We start from the raw sequence: 22,781 nt of genomic DNA, 5'->3' as shown, positions 1-22,781 counted from the left end.
CTTTAGGATGAAACGTTAAACCAAAGCCCCGTCTGCCCTCTCAGGTGGATGTAAAAAGTTCCGTGGCACTATTTTGAAGAAGGGCGGGGGAGTTCTCCCCGCTGGCCTGGTCAATATTTATCCCTCAACCAACATCACTAAATCTGGTCATTATCTCATTGCTGTTCATAGGATCTAGCTGTGCACAAATTGGTTGCCATGTTTCCTACATTACAACAGTGACTGCACTTCAAAAGTACTTCATTGGCTGTAAAGTGCTTTGGGATGTCCTGAGGTTATGAAAAGTGCCATACAAATGCAAGTCTTTCTATCTCTGACAGAGCTCTCATAATCTGACTTAACCCTACAAGATGTGTAATTTCTCAGACCTAATTATGTGTGAATCGAATACATGTCGGCCAACGATCGAACAGAATATTTAGAACAATAGAAGTTTACAACGCAGGAAGCCATTTAGCACATCCCGCTTCTGCCGGCTGTTTGCTGGAGCCGTTCAAAACTAATCGCACTGCCCTGCCCTCTCCCCACAGCTCTGTGTCTTCCTCTGCTTCAAGTGTTTATCTACTTTTCCATTGAAATATGCAATGGCCTCCGCCTCAACTACTCCCTGTGGCAAAACTCCCCCTGATCCAACAGCTCTCTGCATAAAGAAATGTTTCCTCACCTCTCTCCTCAATCAATCATTAACATTCAACAGACAGAATGGATTGAATAATCTGTGAGATATAAATATTGTACATAGAATTACATATTACATAGAATTTACAGCACAAAAAGAGGCCATTCGGCCCAACTGATCCCTGTTAATGTTTATGCTCCACACGAGCCTCCTCCCCCCCTACTTCATCTCACCCTATCAGCATATCCTTCTATTCCTTTCCCCCCTCATGTACTTATCTAGCTTCCCTTAAATGCATCTATGCTATTCACCTCAACTACTCCCTGTAGTGGCAAGTTCCACATTCGAACCACTCTCTGACTAAAGAAGTTTCTCCTGAATTCCTTATTGGATTTATTTGGGACTATCATACTTATGGCCACTAGTTTTGGACTCCCCCACAAGTGGAAACATCGGGCTCGAAATTAGCAGGGCAGCGGGGGGTCGACTGGGAGTGCGTTAACGTGCCCGGTGAAATCGGGGTGCTCCGCACGCAATTACAGGATAATTGGAGCCACTTACCTGCGCTTCCGGGTTTCCCGCTGGTAAGCTGCGCGGTGGGCGGACTGCGCATGCGCAGCAAGGTCTGTCAGTTGGAGGAGCTCTATTTAAAGGGGCAGTACTCCACTGACTGATGCTGCAGAAAATAGGAAAAATTACAGCATGGAGCAGCCCAGGGGGAAGGCTGCTCCCGGGTTTAATGATGCCTCACTCTAGGTATCATTGGATGGGGTGAGGAGGAGGGGGAGGACAGAGATCTTCCCCCCAGCAGGCGGGAGGAAGCGGCCTGCCTCTGCCACCAGGAAGGCCTGGCTCGAGGTGGCAGAGGAGGTCACCTGCACCACCAACATATCGCCCACCTGCATACAGTGCAGGAGGCGCTGCAATCACCTAAGTAGGTCAGCTGAAGTGAGTACACTTACTCATTCCCCTACACTCCATCTGCCACATCACCGCCCCCACCCCACATCTCCTTCTGCACAGCCAACACTATTCTATCACATGACCCCTCACACCCACTCAAAGCTCATCCTCATCTTACCTGCACTTACTCACCTCGCCAGTACTCATCCCGCCACTACCACTCAACCCAATCCTCATACAATCTCATGGCTCTATCTCATACTCACCCTCTGATGCATCTCTTTCACGGTCAGCCTCACTCAACCTGCCACTACCTGTGCTGCAGCCACAGGGCATGCATCACATATGTGCAGTAGGAAGTGTAAGGCAAACGTGCCGTGAGCATGAAGGGTGTTTGAGGGTTTGTCATAGTGTTTACCGATATTTGATTTCTGATCAACTAACATAACATATTATATTGTCACCACTACTGCCACGTCCTTGCGAATCTTGTCTGGTTTGTGCAATAATGCCCTTTCCTGAGGATCACTATGAAGACCCACAACTGATGCCACCCATTGTATCACTGCAGAGTGGGTGTAGGTGTATTTACAGGGCTCTTTTGTGCAGACGACTGAGAGACATCGGCGATGTCCCCGGTGGCACCCTGGAAGGATGCGGAGGAGAAGTTGTTGAGGGCAGTGGTGACTTTGACAGCGACAGGTAAGAAGATGGTGCTCGGGCCAGCCGGGAGCAGCTCGGCATGAAGGAGGCTGCAGATGTCCACGACTACATATCCACGGAAGCTGAGCCTCGGTCTGTAGACCCTGTGGCGAGGGTAGTGCCCTCTGCGAAGCATCTCTCTCTGCGGTTGCACTCCCTCCTGCTGTGCGGGTGGGTGTGTCACAGCACTGTGTTGTGGAGCTCCACATGTCAGAGGTGGACGGTGTGGCTGGCGAGGATAGTGATGCTGTTCACCCTCCGAGGAGGTCATGACTGCAGCTACGGCGGCCCCCATCTGGAAGATGTACATTTGAGGGGGTCCGCAAGGTAGGTAAATGTGTCTGGACACCGGGGTAAGTTTGCAAGTTTATGCATTTGATTGTTAGGAGGAGGGTGGTGGAGGCCAAACTTTGTCCAAAGTGACAGAGTGGCCTCCTGCAATGAGTGAGGGTCTCTCCCCCCCCCACACCTGTCAAATTGACCTTTGCAGCTGCCACAGGCTGGTGGCTGCAACACGTCCATTTCAACTGGGAGTGTTTCCCCCAGTACGGGAAACAGTCTCAGTTAACTGCAAAATCCGATCCCTCCTAAAATATCAGGTCAATCAGGTCTGTAAACAACCTGAAGGACCTGTTTAAGTACTTTAAGTGGCACCTCGCCGGCTTTAATTGCCGGCGGGAGTCCCACATGCGGGGTCTGCGCGCGCATGTGAGCGCGTCACTGGGGAACCCGGAAATGGGGCGGGTTGGAGCCGGGTTCCGGACTCGCCCCGGGAATCCCGGATTTTCGCAGCCCCCCCTGCCACCAATGGACCCGATCGCGGGTGCAAAAATAGAGCCCATCTTCTCTACGTCTACTCTTCAGAATTTTAAAGACCTTTATTAGGTCAACACATTCTTTTATTTATTTCACAGGTATGTTAAAAAAAATCTTTAAATGGTATCAAAGTAGATATACACACCAAAGGAAGTTCACTGTAAACATCATGGACTGAACCTTGTCGTGGTGGTAATGGGGCTTTATTGGGGCGTAATTTCTGCAGTGCTCATTTGCTCACACGTGTCACCCATTGTTACCATTGCTGTAAGTTACTGCTGACGGAGAGTTCCTCTGGGTGATTAAGGACTCTGGGAGTCTGTAACGGCAATTAAACTTCTCCTTGCTGCTAGATTATATCATTAAGTTGGACATGCCTCATATTCCAGTGCTAATGTATCGACAGACCTCATATGAACTTGGCGTCGGACAGAGGATTCGGTCTGTACTGGAGACTCCAGTTGGAGGCGAGCTGCAAAATTAATTTAGTAGAAATCTCAAAGGACTGATACTCCAATGAAAAGGCTCTGATGTGCTGTGTGCTTCTGGGTGCCGGGACCCCATATTACATATGAAACTGTTTCCAGTGGCAGAAGGGTAAATTACCAGAGGACACAGGTTTAAGGTGATTGGCAAAAGAACTAAAGGCGACATGAGGAAAACATTTTTTACACAGCCCGTTGTTACGATCAGGAATGCCCTGCCTGAAAAGGTGGTGGAAGCAGATTCAATAATAACTTTCAAAAGGGAATTGGGTAAATACCTGAAGGGAAAAAAAATTACTGGGCTATGGGGAAAGAGCAGGGGGGAGTGGGACTAATTGGATAGCTCTACCAAAGAACTGGCAGAGGCAAAATGGGCTGAATGGCCTCCTTCTGTGCAGTATCATTCTATGATTAACGGGTGTGGAGACCTGAGGCCTACTCTGTTCCTAATTCCCTCAGCGCAGGGCAATACCACGCCTTCTAAGTTATTGCTTTGTGTGAGGAATAAGTGCGCTGGCCAGGTGCAGAACTTCACTGATGGTCTACTGGGATCTGGGTAGCCCTGATCCTCCTTGGTGTCCGCATTGTGGTGGGCTAGGGTTGCCAACTCTAGTTGGATATATTCCTGGAGGTTTCATCACATGACCTCCCGCCTACAACCGCCCCACCCAGTCAACAGCCTTTCTTCCCATCTCCATTATTTTTTATAACCAATAAACGCACGTGTTCGTTGAAACAAAACCACAATATTTTTTCAGCACCTGCAATTTTTCTTCTGGGTGTTGCTCGCAGCAGTGTCCAGGAGATTAATCTTTAACTCCTGGTGACTCCAGGGCAATCCTGGAGGGTTGGCAACCCTATGACGGTCCTACATGTCGGTCAGCCATGTTTGATAGTTCAATGGCTTGCTTTGTGCCACCACTAATCAATGGGCGTAATCACACTGTGTAAAATTAGTATCCATCATATTAATTCCTCTGTCATTCATTCATATATTTGTTACCAACATCACACAGTACAATTTCAACCCATCAATCTTTATAAATCACCGCACTGCCCCTAAATTTGCCAGTCCCAGTATTGCTCTCCATACCCTGAACAATTTGCGATTACGAACGGGGTGCAGGTCCATCACAACCTCTCACACATAACCAGACTTTGAAAATATACGAGGATCATTTTCACCTTCACCGCGGTGCTGGGTGTTAATCTGGTGGAGCAGATCGCCCACCGGTTATAGAACCCGCACAACCTTCGACACATTGATTGCAATGGAAATGGGAACCTGGTCGGTCCTGTAATGCGCGGGTGATCCTTTCCACTAGTTAAGCACCCAGTCGGTGAAGGTGGGAATGACCCCCTACATGTTTGGTGAATTTTCGTGCTCCTCAAAGTGAGGGATGTCCCGTGCCTCGTGCCAACTCCATCGGTGGTGGGGGGGGGGGCGGGGGGGCGGGGGGAGCGGAGCACAGGTTAGATGTGGAGTGAAGCAACTTTTAAATCTGTCCCAACAACGCACCTCAACCTTAACCTCCCATGCTCGGCTTCTACTGCATCATTTTCTCCAGCCCTTCTCCTCGTCTCTCTGAACGAGATTGTCAAACATGACTGAATCATTGTCAGTTTTTTGTATTGAGGCCTAGCACTTAATAGGGACCGAGCTAATAGCTGCCTCAAACTCAGCTAGCGTAGGACCCTCACGTTTTGATAGCGAGAGAAAGGAGAATTGTTGATTCCTTCAGCCTGGACTGATGTGAACTCAGGTCCCAGAGGTGCTGCGATCGTGGGCGAACCAATTATGCCACTCGATGCCCTGCAGGATTTCAATTATTGGCAAAACGCTGGAGTAGCAGAAGTTCCTTAGCGCGCACCCTAGCCTTTAAGTGAACTTTAAGACTGCTCAGCATTTGGTGACCCAAAGGTGAACCAGACTTGCAAGCAGTTTTTTGCAGCTTTAGCTAGAGTTGGGCAAGGCAGAGATTTTTGTGGTCAAGCTAAGGCAATTAAAGTGACTCACTCTGTGCTATAAACAAGAGGAATTTAAACACAGAATGTTGAGAAAGGAGGAGGACTTCTTCACATAGAATGTGCAGAGTTGCCAATATGTGAGATTTGGTTGACAATTTATCCATTTTGCACTGTTGGTTTAATACGTGTATACATTTATAAATAGAGGCATAGAGTACAAAAGTATTGAAGTCATAATGAACCTTTCTAAAACACTGGTTCAGCCACAACTGGAGTATTGTGTCCAGTTCTGGGCACCGCACTTCAGGAAAGATGTGAAGGCCTGAGAGAGGGTGCAGAAGAGATTTCCTAGAATGATTCCAGGGATGAGGGACTTTAGTTACGTGGCTAGACTGGAGAAGCTGGGATTGTTCTCCTTAGTACAGAGAAGGTTGTGAGGAGATTTGACAGAGGTATTCAAAATCATGAAGGGTCTAGTCGGAGTAGATAGAGAGAAACTGTTCCCATTGGTGGAAGGGTCAAGGATCAGAGGACATGGATTTAAGGTGATTGGCAAAAGAACCAAAGATGACATGAGGAGAAACTTTTTTACTCAGCGAGTAGTTAGGATCTGGAATGCACTGCCCGTGGTGATGGTGGAGGCAGATTCAATCATGGCCTTCAAAAGGGAACTGGATAAGTACTTGAAATGAAAAAATTTGCAGGGCTACGGGGAAAGAGTGGGGGAGTGGGACTAGCTGGATTGCTCTTGCATCGAGCCGGTGTGGACTCGATGGGCCGAATGCCCTCCTTCCCTGCTGTAACCTTTCTATGATTCTATGAATTTAAGTGTCAGCTTGGCTTAATGGTAGCACTTCAAGCCTGTGACTCAATGGGTTCAAGTCCCACTTCAGGCCTCAAACACATAATCCAGGTGGGTACTCCAATGGAGTGCTGCATTATTGGAGGCGCTGTCTTTTGGATGAGACGTTAAACCGAAGTCCCCTCCGTCTGTCCAGGTGGACATAATAGAATCCCACGACACTGTTTTGAAGAGCTGGAGACTTCTCCCCAGTGTCCCGGCCAATATTTGTCCCTCAAGTAACATCACTAAAACAGATAACCTGGTCATTATCGCATTGCTGTTTGCGGGACCTTGGTGAGTGTGCACATTGCCTGCACGGTATTTGATTACATTACAACAGTGATTACATGCTCTCTTTGGGGTGCTGAATTCGAAGGCAGTGGCAGCCTAAAATGCTTGATTCTCTGCTACGTGCTCCCTTTCAGCGAGTGTGGGATTGGAGAATTTATCTGATTATCACGTCCCCTGCCAGCACCCCCAGAAGATGTCAAAAATACATAATGGTTAAAAATAAATTCAACAGAGTCTATACCAGTACACTGGTATATTGTATAAGTGATACTAATTATACTTAAGACTTATTCTAATTGTATAAGTTAGTCAGAATGTGTGCTTGATTTTTAAATGGGTTCTGCTAGTGAAACTCTCTCTTTGAAAGAGTCCCAGATGGGACGACTACTTCCAGTGACAAGGCACTCTCTGTACATCCAGAAACTCTTATTTTTAAATGCTACCAGGCTCCTTTATTCTATCAGGCGTGATTGTTTTTAGGTGAATTAAAGCAATTGATTGTTAGCGTGTTGAGAATTCAAAATATGGCGACAGAAAAAAAAAATGAATGGGGTGAAAGTTTAAGCTTCAAAATGGCTTTTCCGTCTAGACCAGGGGTGTTTGGAAACAGATACAGCGATAATAAGTAGCTCAGTCCTTGACTTCTGCCCTCACAAGCATATTTACCAGCTAATTGGTAAGTGGGTTTCAGCTGCTGTGAATCACAGGGTGATGTTGCCATGAGTGAGAAGCACATCTTGTTTTGATGGGTAGGTTGGCACTTCAAAATTTAATTTAAAATAACCTGGACGTCAGGGAAATAAAATATCAGAATGTAGATCGGGTAAAGACCGAGGCCCTGAAGTTCCTCGGGTCGCGATTGCAGTGGTTACTCCGGGATCCGTGCCTGCTGTGCCATCCAACAGTGGCTTTGCCAGAGTTCACGGGGTCAGCGGGAGGCCATCTCATTCTCATGGGCGCAAACGCCACTTCGGACGCACCTCCGATGCCCGCCTTGCCCATGACTGCTGAAAAATCCCCACCCACCCCCTACCCCTCTCCAACCCTGCTCGTTAACTCTTCAGTCCCCTTCAGCAAGGCAGCCGATCTCCAAGAATTCTGATGGTCTTCATGAGGTTTCCAACCCGCTTGTCCGGACTTGGACTGGGCGAGTTGGGGCTGCATTAGGGTTAGGGTTAGGGTTAGGAATGCCTCCACTCACTCGGCGTGCCAGCTGCTACTATAGCGTTAGATCCTAAATGGAGGATTGGGAGCTGGACTCCCATCCGCCCCTTACAAGGCATTGAGGAAACTCGCAGAAACAGTGGCGATCCGGCCTAAACGGGTCTGCCCCATTTTCCTGGAGGTTCCACTCATCTCCCACTAAAGTCAAGGCAGGAAACCAGTGGAAATCCCCCCACCCACAGAATTTCAAGGCCCACCTCTTTACCATCCTCTTAAAGGGAAGCAGTTTTCAGCTAAATTGGAACATAATGCAAAATCTTGCAAAGGCAGGTTGTCTATGCCTTAATCATTGTTCCTTACCACTCTATCTTGGGGGTGAAATTGCTCTTTGCCAGTAGAGCAAAATATTTTCATGGCAAATTGCACTTCAATGGAAAAGAAAATTGAGCGCGGTGTAAAATGGTCTTCCAATTCGCTATCAGCCCATTTTGGGCTATTGGCAAACATTGATTTCACCCCCTTTTTTGTCCTTTAAAACTACCGCTTGGGGGCAGAATGGGGGCAACCATTTTGCACAGAAGTTCTCCTGAAGTGTTGTTGTGTATTTCCATTCGAGTGACATCGCCACTGTCCTCCCCTTAAAGGTGGGCTGCTCTGTACTCACAGTGGTACCAACTAGGGCAAACTCAGACATTTGAAAATGACTTTCTTCTTCAGAAAACAGTGTGCCAGCTCAGCTTCTCAGTTTGCACATTTTTAATGGCAAAAGAACTCGGGGGAAGATAAGGAGAATTTTTTTTTACGCAGCAAGTTGCTATGATCTGAAACGCACCATCTGAAAGGTTGGTGGAAGCAGATTCAATAGCAACTTTTAAAAGGGAATTGGATATATATTGGAAAAGGAAACATTTGCAGGGCTATGGGGAAAGAGCTGGGGAGTGGGACTAATTGGATAGCTCTTTCAAAGAGCCGGCACAGGCACAATGGGCCGAATGGCCTCCTTCTGTGCTGTACGATTCTATGATACTCCTGAAATTGCCCAGTTTGGTTAAAAGGTAACTTTCAGCATGGTTGGAATCACTTGAGCAGAGAAGTTAAAGAGGGAATCCAACAGAAGGTTCATTATCAAAGGGTTTGATAAATATATAGCAGAAGATGATTTCTCCTGGTTGGTATATTGGTAACAAGGGAGTAAGAATTCACAATTGGTACTAGAAGCAGAACGGGGAAGATTAGAACAAATTTTTCATGCAAAGAGTATTGAACACATTAGCATAGGCAGTTATTGAAGCAGACTCAATCACAACATTTAAGAGGGAGTTAATTAAACAGTTGAAAAGGAAAAGTATTAAAGGGCATTTTGAAGAAAAGAATGAGGAATCAGGTTAGAATAAAGAACTATGGAGCTAAATATTTGTCTTCACCGCACTGGAGATAATCCAACTGGACGCCCCTCCCATTATAGAACCCACCCGATTTTCATTCCATTGAAGTCAATAACATTGCTCTCTCTCTCTCTCTCTCTCTCTCTCACACACACACACATTTAGACATCAGAGTCAGCCAGGTGTCATTAAAACCACTACTTCCATACAGCCACACAAATGGTTTCAATGAAAGCAAAGCTGTACTGCAACTGAATATCAAATAGGTAGGCTCTTTGAAAAATAGAAAATAAAAAAGACAGAAAGAAAGACTTGCATTTATAACGCCTTTCACGACCTCAGGACATCCCAAAGCGATATACAGCCAATTAAGTACTTTTGAAGTGTAGCCACTGTTGTAATGTAGGTGGCTGTCAGAGGTGCCGTCTTTTGGATGAGATGTTAAACCAACAGGTGGATGTAAAAGATCCCACGGCACTATTCGAAGAAGAGCAGGAGAGTTGTCCCAGTCTCCTGGCCAATATTTATCCCTCAACCAACATCACTAAAATAGATTGTCTGGTCATTATCTCACTGCTGTTTGTGGGAACTTGCTGTGCGCAAATTGCCTGCCGTATTTCCTACATTACAACATAGACCACACGTCAAAAGTAAACACATTGGTAAAGTGCTTTGGGACATCCTGAGGTCATGAAAGTTTTCTTTCTTTTCTTTAACACCGAGCACTGGAAAGCCTCCCGCTGCTTGCCCAAATAGGACCAACTTAGGGCATCGGCTTTCAGGGTTATCTGAACCTGAATGGAAAGAATTTCAACCTCCTAGTAGCAGGTCCACTCCTTCAAGTCTCATCAATGAGCCTTGCTCGGCAGATCAATCAACAAGCATCCTGCAGTACTGACCGGCTTGGCTTAAACTATCAGATTACTAAGCCTGCCACAGGGGATGAACTCAGTTCCAATCTCCCTTTCCCAGGTATGTTACCTTGGAGCCCTAAAGTGCATCTCTCTTATTACCTATCAGTCATGGCAAGATTTCCAAGCAGGTTATTGGGTTGTTTGTAACTGCAAAATCAACCTTGCCAAAGAGTACCTCAGGCAGAGCTCAATGTACAGGAAAGGCTGCAAGGAAGCTGGAGGGAATCTACATTAATATTTGATTCTGCAACTACTGTCGATATTTCAACACAATACAAGTTACATCAAAAACAAAACAAGATTAGTATTACAAGGTATTGTGGCACATCAAATAACAATTTGCTTGTTTATCAATTTCCTTTATTTATTTTGCCCTTCAAATTCTTCCTTTATCTTTTACCAGAATTCACAGAGCACACTTTCTTACACGTTCCAACAGAATTGGAAATGACCACTATAGACTATCCGGTCGGTCCCTGTGTCTGGGAAACATCGTATCCCTTTATCAAATGTTGCTCCAGGTACTTACTCAACTCCCTCTTGAATTTGCTGCTACAATCAGCCCCCACTGCGTCCCCAGGCAGTCCATCGAATACATTCCACCACCTTCTGTATGTAACGTAATTATACCTAAACTGTCTTTGCATGCTCCCTCTTCTAAATTTAAAGTTGTGCCCCCTTGTAGAATTTGTGACTATGTTAAGCATGTTGATGTTTATCTTGCCTACACCCTTGAGAATCTTGAATATTTCCATGAGATCACCCTCGAGCCTTTTCTTCTCCACTGTAAACATTCCCAGTTTCTGCTGTCTCTCCTTATATCCCAATGCCTAATCTCAGCTATCAATGTAATTACCCTTTGTTGCATCCTTTTGAGTCCCTGGATTCCTTTCTCATAATGTGGTCATTAGAATTGTACTCAGCTGGACCAGACCAATGCTCTGTACAAGCTTTGAAACACTTCCTGAGATCCGTGCTCTGTTCCTCTGACTGTTTGTTCTCTCCGCTGTGCTCATGGCTTCAGTGATTTACCTACCAATACCTGCAAATCCCTCTCCTCTGTCGAGTCCTGCAGAGTGACGCCATTTGACTTATATTGCCACTTTCCCAATCTTGTGAATTTGCATCTGTCCACGTTAAATGACCTCCTCCACACATTCAGCCCAGCTCCACAAACTATCCACTCCCTTCTACATTTGATCTGTCTGTTTCATTTCGGTCCCTCCCAGTTTGTTATCATCTGCAAACTTGGAGAGTTTTGTTTGAGTCCCCCCTTCCAAGTTATGTGCATTATAAAGAACAACAAGCCCAGCACTGATCCCTGAGACACTCCACTAGTTACCTCCTTCTGTGCCAATCCAGCTCAATGTAACAACCGCCCTTTGCTCCCTCCATTTTGGCCAATTTTCAAACCATTTCAGAGGCTTTACACCCTTACTGTGCCTTCCAACGTTGTGGCCCAATCTCCTATGGGACATTTTATCAAAAAGCTTTGCTGAAATCTAATTAAATAAACACTTCCTCTCCACAGAGATTGTTGCCTCCTCTGAGAACTCCAAGAGATTCGTCAGGCATGACCTCACATAAAGCCGTGCTGGCTCCCTCTGTAGTTTCATATTTCTCCAGGTGGTTCATCATTCATTCCTTCAAGACATCCTCCAGAATTTTCCCTACAATAGACGTCAGGCTGACCAGTCTGTAGTTCCCTGGGTTATCCCTTTGTTCCTCTTTATAGACTGGCATCATGTTTCCTTTTCTCCAATCCTCAGACACAGTCCCATTTCCAAGCATTCCTTAAAGATACCCTCCAGAACATGTCCAATTTCAGTAGCTACTTCCATAAATTCGCTAGTGTGCAAACTGCCTGGACCCGGTGTCTTGGCTTCCTTCAATGCCTTCAGCCTGTTCTTCATCTCTTTATCAGTTGCCTCCGTTTTCCTTAAGATTTCATCATATTAGGTGTCAGCTGTGGCTGAGTTGGTATCTCTCTTCCCCTCTTAGTCAGAAGGTTGTGGGTTCAAATCCCACTCTAGAGGGAACATAAAATCTAGACTGACATCTCAGTGTAGTACTGAGGGAGTGTTGGAGGTGCCATCTTTTGGATGAGACATTAAATGGAGGCCCTGTCTGCCCTCTCAGGTGGACATAAAGGTTCCCATGGCACTATTCCAAAGAAGAGCAGGGGAGTTTTTTTCGGTGTCCTGGCCAATATTCATCCCTCAACCAACATCACTAAACAAACAGATTATCTGGTCATTTATCTCATTGATGTGCTGTGTATATTGGCAATAGCGCATTCCTGAAAGTGTTTCACTTTTTCTCCATACTCCTCCCTTTTAAAAATCTGATCCAGTAACCCTCCTCACCTCGATCCACATTCCCTCACTTTTGGAAGATTGAGGGGTTGTGTATTACTCCTCTCCATCTCTGGTGCAGGCCTGACACTAAATTTCACCATACTGTGGACACTATTTCCAAGGTGCTATCTCACTGTAACATGTTCCAGCATTGCTTGGTTATTACACATTATCGAGCCTAATGTAACCTTTGTGGATTTCTTAATCATTTGGGTCATGTAAGAGCCCATTATCATTATCAGGGATGTGCTTTCTCTCTTGCTTCTCTCATTATAATCATTCCAATTTATCCCTGATAAGTTGAAGTCTCCCATAATATTTGCGTTCAATCGCCCATGCACTTCCCTTATTTGGGTATCACATCGAATGTTTCTTCTTGACCTGCTGGCCGGTAACAAATTCCAATCATTAGTTTCTTACCTTTAATGTTATTGCACCCCATCCAGATCATGTCTACCTCATCAATACCTATTTCTAATTTGTCTAACTCATTTATCAAGATGTCCACCCCCCAGTTTATTCTTTTAACCCTGAGGAGCCATCTATGGTCTTGTAAATTTACCCCTCGCTCTGTATCATTATTTACTGAGGTCCGTATGATGCCCATAATGTCATAACCTCCCTTGTTAGCACTGAGTTTGAAAAGTCCAATTTTATTTCTAAGATCCCAAGCATTCATATAGAATTCTGCGAGCTCCCGTACCCCGATACCTTGGACTGACGTGTCCTTTAGTGCTATCAACCCTCTTGTTCCAATATTCACTATTCTATCCATGATGAAGTCTTTATTAAATGCCCCTCTCCGCTGTTGTGCTATTTTAAATTTACTCCAACTGTTCTATTTACCCCCTCAGCAAGAAGATTGGTAACTATCTGATTTAGGTAAAAGCCATCCTCTTCGACAGCATCCTCCTTCCCCAAAAAGGGATCCAATGTCTGAAAAATCTGAACTCTTCTCTCCTTCACCATCCTTCAAGCCACATGTTCCTACATCTTGTCTATACTATGTAGCACTGGTAGTCTTTCCTTTTTATTTTCTCTCCCTGGAATGATTTATCCTAGCCATATTACTTCCCAATTATCACGGCAAAGTTAATTTCTGGTTCCATCTTAATTCTGCACAGAGCCGGAGAATTGAGTCTACTATACTGTGACGCAGACTCAGATAACAGTCACTCATCAACAGCATGTATAGTCCACTCATTCTCATTGAGAGCCATCATTCATAGAAAAACAGATCCTAAATCACCTCATGAAGTTCATGGTATTGATTTATATGTAACAAGTCGGCTGGAGTGTGCTAACAGAAAGAAAGACGTACATTTATTTAACACTTTATCATGTCTCTCAAAGCACTTCACATATGAGGGCATTTAAATTATTATTGATTCTGAAGATATGGGCATCACTGATTTTTATTGCCTATCCCAAGTTGCACTGAGAAGGTGTGGTGGGCCTTCTTTGCAGGGGTTCGATACAACTGACTGGCTTGCTAGGCCACTTCAGAGGGCAGTTAAGAGTCAACCACGTTGGTGTGGGACTGGAGTCACATATCGGCCAGGACACATAGGTAAAGACTGCAAGTTTTCTTCCCTCAAAAGACAATAGTGAACCAGCTGTTTTTTTTAACCACAGTCCAACAGTTTCATGCTCACTTTTACTGATATCAGCCATGGTGGGTATTATGAACTCACATTCTCTGGATGTTTAGTCCAAACTTCTGGATTACTAGTCCAGTAACATAACCACCACACCACCACACCCAGGACAGGTAATCCACGCTCTCGGTGGGGAAGTGCATCTGTAGGGAGCACAGGGTTGGAGAATCAGGTCTACTACACTGTACTGTAACTTAGTCTCCAGCCCATGCTCCCTTTCAGTGTGGCTTCTCCACTGGGAGCTTAGGATCACGTAACTAACCCAAAAATTAATTGCACTGAAGTGTTGCAATTATTATTATGCAGGCTAATGCAGCAACTATTTTGTACCCTGGGATATCCCTCAAGCAGGGAAAGTGACGAACGACCAGTTCGTCCTGCGTTTTGTACTGGTTGAGGGAGGATTGTTGTTCAGGGCATCAGCAGAATGACCCAGCTCTCCTTCGATGAGTGCCATGAGATCTTTTATCATCCACTTGAACGGGCAAACGGGACCTTGGTCTCATCCAAAGGAAAGCACGTCCTGAAAAGCAACACTCCCTCAGTACTGCCCTGTCTGGATGATGCACTCAGATCCTGGAGTGGGGGTCTTGAACCCACAAGCTTCAGACTCAGAGCTGAGGGTGCACCTAATTGAACCAAGCTGACACCTGAATGAAAGAAATAAGACATCTGAAGCCTAAAGGATATTTCTTATCTATGAGTGAGAAGCTTGAGCAGTTTATCAATATCACCTGAACCCTGAGATGTATACATTCTTGAAACACCCAAAAAATACATGCCATTCTTTTGAACATGTAGACAGCTAGAAGGAAAGGGGAATAAAGGAATATGGGAACATGGAGATTGGGACTATCGCTCCTGCAAACACCAACATGGATTGGTTGGGCTGAATGGCCTGATTCTGTGTTGTAACTTCTACGTAATTCTATATATTCTACTTGTGGTGAAATGTTATTTTGCTGACACTAAGGAGGCAGTGACTGGATGGTAGGGCTACAGATCGAGTAATGCCATTTGAATTTTAGATTGGAGTGAATATAACACTAATCTCATCAGTTGGATCAGGCAATGGAGTAAGCTGCTGAAGCTTTAATTTTTTTTGTTTTATAATGTTACATGAATTCCTTGATCAGCCTAATCACTCCCAGTTGTCCATTATTCTCAATATAATCATTTCTTTCAGTGACTAAGCGATTAATAGATGGTGCAGGATTTCATTCTCTACTCTTTGAATTTGTCTTTTTTTCCACCTTCAGTGTAAAACGTAGACAGAACACATACCGATATTATCACTAAAGGGTAATAGAGGATCCTGAGCACTTGAGAGATCTGAAGGCGGGAATCCCGTCAAGAGAATCCTTTTTTCAATTGAGAGACCGAGATGAAGGGTCACGGTCTTTGGTGAAAAAAGTAAATCAAAAGGTGGAGGGCTGAAAATTCATGGTGGGGGCCGGGGAGGTGGGGAGATGTGCCGGAATATACCTACCCAGGACCTGTGGCACCGACACCACCAAAGGTCATGAGGTCAGATGGAGGTCCCTTTGTTACCATAGCAATGGCGGGCAACTGCGCCACTAGGGGTGCATCTAGAACGGCCACCTGCCGGGGAGGATGAGAAGCCTGGGGGAAGAGTGACCTGCTGAGCAGGGTGCTCAGTGCTCTCCCCCCCCACTTCCCCACCACCCCATAAACATCTCAAAGCTGCCCCTATGGTAAGATAGTATATTACAGCACAGAAGGAGGCCATTTGGCCCACCGAGCCTGTGCCGGCTCTTGGAAAGAGCTATCCAATTAATCCCACTCCCCTGCTCTTTCCCCATAGCCCTGTAATTTTTTTTTCCATTCAAGTATTTGTCCAATTACCTTTTGAAAGTTGTTATTGAATCTGCCTCCACCACCCTTTCAGGCAGCGCGTTCCAGATCATAACAACTCTGTGTAAAAAAATGTTTCCTCATGTTACCTCTGGCTCTTTTGCCACTCATCTTAAATCTGTGTCCTATGGTTACCGACCCTTCTGCCACTGGAAACAGTTTCTCCTTATTTACTCTCATCAAAACTGTTCATGATTTTGAACACCTCTATCAAATCTCCTCTTAACCTTTTGTGCTCCAAGGAGAACGGCCCCAGCTTCTCCAGTCTTTCCACATATCTGAAGTCCCTCCTCCCTGGTACTATTCTAGTACCATTGAAAGATATATTTTTTAAATTCCCATCCTTTACTATGAAGGGATCCGAGCCATGATTCCAGTCTGGATCCACAGTTGGGTCCCATTCTTGTTGTTCAGAGCAGAGGGTCTCTGACGTTCTGCCAGTGGGGAACACAGGAACTCTAATGTAGGATGCCCACCATCTGGAACCAATCCCCTCTTACACCGATGACCTTGTTTGGGATGGACGGAGGCTCCACCCACTGCAGGCCATCCCAAAAACTCCCTTTAACTTCCTTAGAAATGTCACCAGGTCTCTAACATCCACTCGAACAGGCAGCAACTCTATAAAGCAATACCAGATTTATCTTTCTTTTCTTAAAAATGTAACAATATATGACCCTGTGGCAAGAAAAGCTAAATGGGATTCAGGGTTTTAAACATTGGAGCATTGAATTATATAATTAAGGAAGTGATGTTGAATTCATACAAGGCTTTGATTTTCACTGGAACAGAGAAGGTTAAGAAAGGTTTTCAAAATTATGAAAGGTTTAATCTGTTAAAATGAAAATTGCCTCAAGTTTTTGAGCCTTTCTTCATAATTCGAACCTTTCATTCCTGTCACCATTCTTATGAATCTTCATTGTCCCCTTTCCATGGCTCCAGTATCCTTCCTATAATAGGGTGCCCAGAACTGCATGCAATATTCCAACTGTGGCCCAATCAATACCTTGTATAAATCTAACAGCGCTATCATACCCAATTAACCCTCCTCTACCACTTACTATCTATTGTGCTTAAAATCCTCACTATTTACCATCACTAATAAGGCCCCCATTAGTTATCATCATTCCTACGACCCTCCCAAGGTAATTACCAGTCCTAGTAGTTAAAATCTCTAACTTGTTAAGGATGACTACTGTGGGATAATTGAGAACAACAACAACTAACATTTATATTATGCCTTTAACATAGTAAAACATCCCAAATAACTTCACAAGAGCAAAATTGACACTGAGCCACATAAGGAGATATTAGGACAGGTGACCAAACGTTTGGTGACAGAGGTAGGTTTTAAGGAGCATCTCAAAGGAGAAGAGAAAGGTAGCGAGGTAGAGACATTAAGGAGAGAATTCCAGAGCTTGGGGTCAAGGCAGCTGAAGACATGGCCGTCAATGGTGGAGTGACTAAAATCCGGGATGCGCAAGAGGTCAGAATTGGAGGAGCACAGAGATCTCGGAGGGTTGTAGGGCTGGAGGAGGTTACAGAGATAGGGAGGGGGCAAGGCCATGGAGGGATTTGAAAACAAGGATGAGTTTTTTAAAACTGAGGCATTGCCAGACCGGGAGCCAATGTAGGTCAGCGAGCACAGGGGTGATGGGTGAACGGGATTTGACGCAAGTTAGGACAGGGGCAGCAGAGTTTTGGATAAGCTCAAGTTTACGGAGAGTGCAAAGTGGGAGGCCAGCCAGGAGAGCATTGAAATAGTTGAGTGTTGAGGTAACAAAGACGTGGATGAGGTTTTTCAGCAGCAGATGAGCTGAGGCAGGGGCAGAGATGGGCGATGTTATGGAGGTGGAAGATGGCGGTCTTGGTAATGGAGCGGATATGGGGTCAGGAACTCATCGAAGGGTCAAATAGGATGCCAAGGTTGCAAACAGTCTGGTTCAGCTGCAGGCAGTGACCAGGGAGATGGATGGAGTCGGAGGCTAGGGAACAGATTTTGTGGCGGGGACCGAAGACAATGGCTTCGGCCATCCCAATATTTAGTTGGAGGAAATATATGCTTATCCAGTACTGGATGTTGGACAGTGTGACAAATCAGAGGCCATGTGGGGTCGAGAGAGGTGGCGGTGAGGTAGAGCTAGGTGTCATCAGCATACGTGTAGAACCTGACATTGTGTTTTCGGCTGATGTCACCGATGGGTAGCTTGCAGATGAGAAAAAGGAGGGGGCCAAGGATAGATCCTTGGTGTAAGATTCTCAAAATTCACAGATCCCCCAATAAACTCAGAGAAAAACCCTAAAGAAATTCACGTTTTCCCTGAGTATGGAAAAACTGTGGACCCTGACTAAAATCCTAAGATGGAAGGATAGGTGAGAGGTCACCAGACGAAATCAACAACACACACACCGTGGAGCTTCATACATGTCTCTGTTTTAATGCAAAACGGACAGCAGGGGGTTGACAATCACCCCCATTGAAAGAGGTAACTGTTCCAGACATCGTGGGGCCATGCCTTTGTTTTTAAAGCAAAACCACCAACACCTAGGACATTGGATACAAAAGGAAGCCTTATGTGACAAGCTCTAAATCAGAATTAAAACAATGACCCATTGGGAGAAACAATTTGCAATATGATTGGGACCATCAAAAAAAGCCATCAAAGGGCTTTGTAAGTACTGTTTTTAAACAGAGCATTGTAAGAGAGACATCCACAAGGCGAAAGCTCTCACTCTCTCTCTCTGGCTTGCTGGCTCTGGTGGGCTGCTTGTCTTGGTTCTGCCTGTGTCTGGAAAGAAGAGCAGTTTCCAGCAGACAACAAGGAAAGCAGTTCGACAGGGAAGGACAGCAGCTCTAGAAGCAGGCCGACACACAAGAAGAAACCAGAGCAACAGTCCCAGTGACCATCAGACACCTCGCGGCAACAAGGGCCTTACGAAACAACCAACCGAATATTACCACCAACCAACCGGGTAATATTGAGCCACCGCGACCAAAGAAAACCAACTCGGGAGAAAACCGAAGATCCGCAAAGTTTCCACTCTACAATCTATTTCTGACTTACCTCTGGGTGAATTACTGTCAAGGTTTCGTTTGGTGAGCATTATCCCTGGTCCTTTAGAGTCCAACTTAGCTCGTACAGTGGGATTGGGAGGGGTGAGGTATCTTTCTACTGTAATTTCCCTCGCGTGTACTGAAGTGTTCCCCATTTTATTAGAGTGTTAAGATTGTTGTGTTGTATTTCCTCTCTTGAATAAAGGTCAAAGTTTCTTGCACCAAAACCAGTTGTCTGCTGCACTTTGTCACAACCCCCAAATAAGTCCAAGGTCTAGAACCCAGGGAGTGGGAGCGATTCGGACCGCTCAGAAGTCAGAGGTGAAGCTGACACACACCACCACCCCCTACATTGGGGGACTCCAAAGGTAACGGTACAGAGCAGGAAGGGAAGCCATTGCAGGTGATTCTTTAGCTATGATGGATAGATACGAATGCAATCAGGAAATGGTGCCATAAAAGGCCATAATTTTAGTACTCCAGCTATAACTGACCCAGAAGCATTGTTGCTTATATTGGATAGAAAAACATAGAAATATATTTAGTTCACCAGCACTGGCATTCCTTTACTTTGAAGAGTACAAAATCTCCCCACTCATCCCTCACACCCTAAAAAGATTTGTATTCTACCTAAATACCCTCAGGCAGAGCATGATATGAACTGAAGAAGTACTGCTGAGTTCAGGGGAATCGATTGGTGAACAAAACTTGAAACACATATCATGACGAAACAAGTAGCAGAATGTTTCTGGGGAGACAAGCGGCAGGCCAAAGACACTACCTTGGTTAGGCTGCTTCGTGATTTCACCACCTCGGTCAATAAATGGGGAACTGGGAACGTTAGGACGCTACCCTGATTTCTGATGTACAGAATCTTCTCACTTGTTAATCAATGAGCTATAAGGGTTGCAGAGAATGTGAATCCCCTTGTACATAAACTCAGAGGTTACAGGAATGTGTAATCACTCTTACTATAGATAAAGGGTTACATCCTTCAGACAGAATACCAATTACAGCATTGGAGAGCAAACAGCTGGATCCACCTACCTCCAGTTCATTAGCCTACCTGCGAACTCTTCATATTTGGCTCACCCGAGCTTCACTGGGACCAGGTTGTGGACACAGATAGAATATTTTATTCATCTATTTCAGTGAAGTTCACACTTCAAGGTAAAGGATATCAGTGTTGGATAATAGAAAGCTTTTCAATTTTTAATACCAAGCGTCAAGTGTGGCATTAGCTATACACAGCAACTCTGTCCATTCTACCAATATAGCTTAATCTCTGACTTCAACAGAGGAACAACATAAGAACAGGCCATTCAGCCCCTCGAGCCTGTTCCGCCTTTCAACTAGATCATGGTTGATCTGTATCTTAACTCCATCTGCCCGGCTTGGTTCTTTAACACTTAATACCCATTTTCAATTGACCCCCAGCCTAAACAACTTTTTGGCAATGTTTTGACATTTTCAATTGACCCCCAGCCTAAACAACATCTTTCTAATAATCTTTCATTGTGCAATATTACCACACGAATGTTTAATGATCAACTATCTGTCTTCAGTTCATCTTACTGAGGGTATTTGGATAGAATAAAAATCTTTCGTTTTCGGGTGTGAGGGGATGAGTGGGGAGATTTTGTACTCTTCAAGGTGAGGGAATGCCAGTGCTGGTGAACTAAATATATTTCTATGTTTTTTTCTATCCAGTATAAGCAACAAGTACTTCCAGGTCAGCGTGAAATTCTTTTTCTGCTGCATTACATGATTAGACCAATACCTACTTCTATGATAGTGCAACCCAGGCAGAGTAACAACCGTATCCCCTTGTGATCTGCACCAGATATTTGTGTCGTAGCATGTGATCCCACATGCCTCTCCAGTCTTGCTGAAGAGCAACAGTTATGATTGGGCTTGGTTAATTAAATCGGCACAACTCGGCTTCATGCAATAACATTTACCTGACGAAGGAGGAAGCCTCCGAAAGCTTGTGAATTTAAAATAAAATTGCTGGACTATAACTTGGTGTTGTAAAATTGTTTACAATTGTCAACCCCAGTCCATCACCGGCATCTGCACATCATAACTTTTTGGGGGAGAGAGTTCCAGATTTCCACTACCCTTTGTGTGAAGAAGTGCTTCCTGATATCACCCATAAACGGCCTAGCTCTAATTTTAAGGTTATGCCCTCTTGTTCTGGACTCTCCCACCAGAGGAAATAGTTTCTCTCTATCTACCCTGTCAACTCCTTTAATCAACTTAAACACCTCAATTAGATCACCCAAGGGAATACAAGTATACTCAAGGGAATACAAGCCTAGTCTATGCAGCCCGTCCTCACCATTTAATCCTATTAGCCCAGGTATCATTCTGTGCTGAAGTGTAAATCATTTTTTTTTTTCATTTTACACATCTGACATTTTGAACTTCAGAAATATAGCTCTATCTGTCAACAGCCTCATCAACACTTAATTCCCTGGTTTCGGGGATAATTAATCCCTAGTCCCTGGTGGCCATTTTGAAATAATCTTTGGATTATCTTTCTAATAATCTTTCATTGTGCAATATTACCACACGAATGTTTAATGATCAACTATCTGTCTTCAGTTCATCTTACTGAGGGTATTTGGATAGAATAAAAATCTTTCGTTTTCGGGTGTGAGGGGATGAGTGGGGAGATTTTGTACTCTTCAAGGTGAGGGAATGCCAGTGCTGGTGAACTAAATATATTTCTATGTTTTTTTCTATCCAGTATAAGCAACAAGTACTTCCAGGTCAGCGTGAAATTCTTTTTCTGCTGCATTACATGATTAGACCAATACCTACTTCTATGATAGTGCAACCCAGGCAGAGTAACAACCGTATCCCCTTGTGATCTGCACCAGATATTTGTGTCGTAGCATGTGATCCCACATGCCTCTCCAGTCTTGCTGAAGAGCAACAGTTATGATTGGGCTTGGTTAATTAAATCGGCACAACTCGGCTTCATGCAATAACATTTACCTGACGAAGGAGGAAGCCTCCGAAAGCTTGTGAATTTAAAATAAAATTGCTGGACTATAACTTGGTGTTGTAAAATTGTTTACAATTGTCAACCCCAGTCCATCACCGGCATCTGCACATCATAACTTTTTGGGGGAGAGAGTTCCAGATTTCCACTACCCTTTGTGTGAAGAAGTGCTTCCTGATATCACCCATAAACGGCCTAGCTCTAATTTTAAGGTTATGCCCTCTTGTTCTGGACTCTCCCACCAGAGGAAATAGTTTCTCTCTATCTACCCTGTCAACTCCTTTAATCAACTTAAACACCTCAATTAGATCACCCAAGGGAATACAAGTATACTCAAGGGAATACAAGCCTAGTCTATGCAGCCCGTCCTCACCATTTAATCCTATTAGCCCAGGTATCATTCTGTGCTGAAGTGTAAATCATTTTTTTTTTTCATTTTACACATCTGACATTTTGAACTTCAGAAATATAGCTCTATCTGTCAACAGCCTCATCAACACTTAATTCCCTGGTTTCGGGGATAATTAATCCCTAGTCCCTGGTGGCCATTTTGAAATAATCTTTGGATTATCTTTCTAATAATCTTTCATTGTGCAATATTACCACACGAATGTTTAATGATCAACTATCTGTCTTCAGTTCATCTTACTGAGGGTATTTGGATAGAATAAAAATCTTTCGTTTTCGGGTGTGAGGGGATGAGTGGGGAGATTTTGTACTCTTCAAGGTGAGGGA

This window comes from Heptranchias perlo, chromosome 16 (assembly GCF_035084215.1).
Source record: "Heptranchias perlo isolate sHepPer1 chromosome 16, sHepPer1.hap1, whole genome shotgun sequence".
Taxonomy (NCBI): Eukaryota; Metazoa; Chordata; class Chondrichthyes; order Hexanchiformes; family Hexanchidae; genus Heptranchias; species Heptranchias perlo.
Note: the sequence above shows the minus strand (reverse complement) of the source record.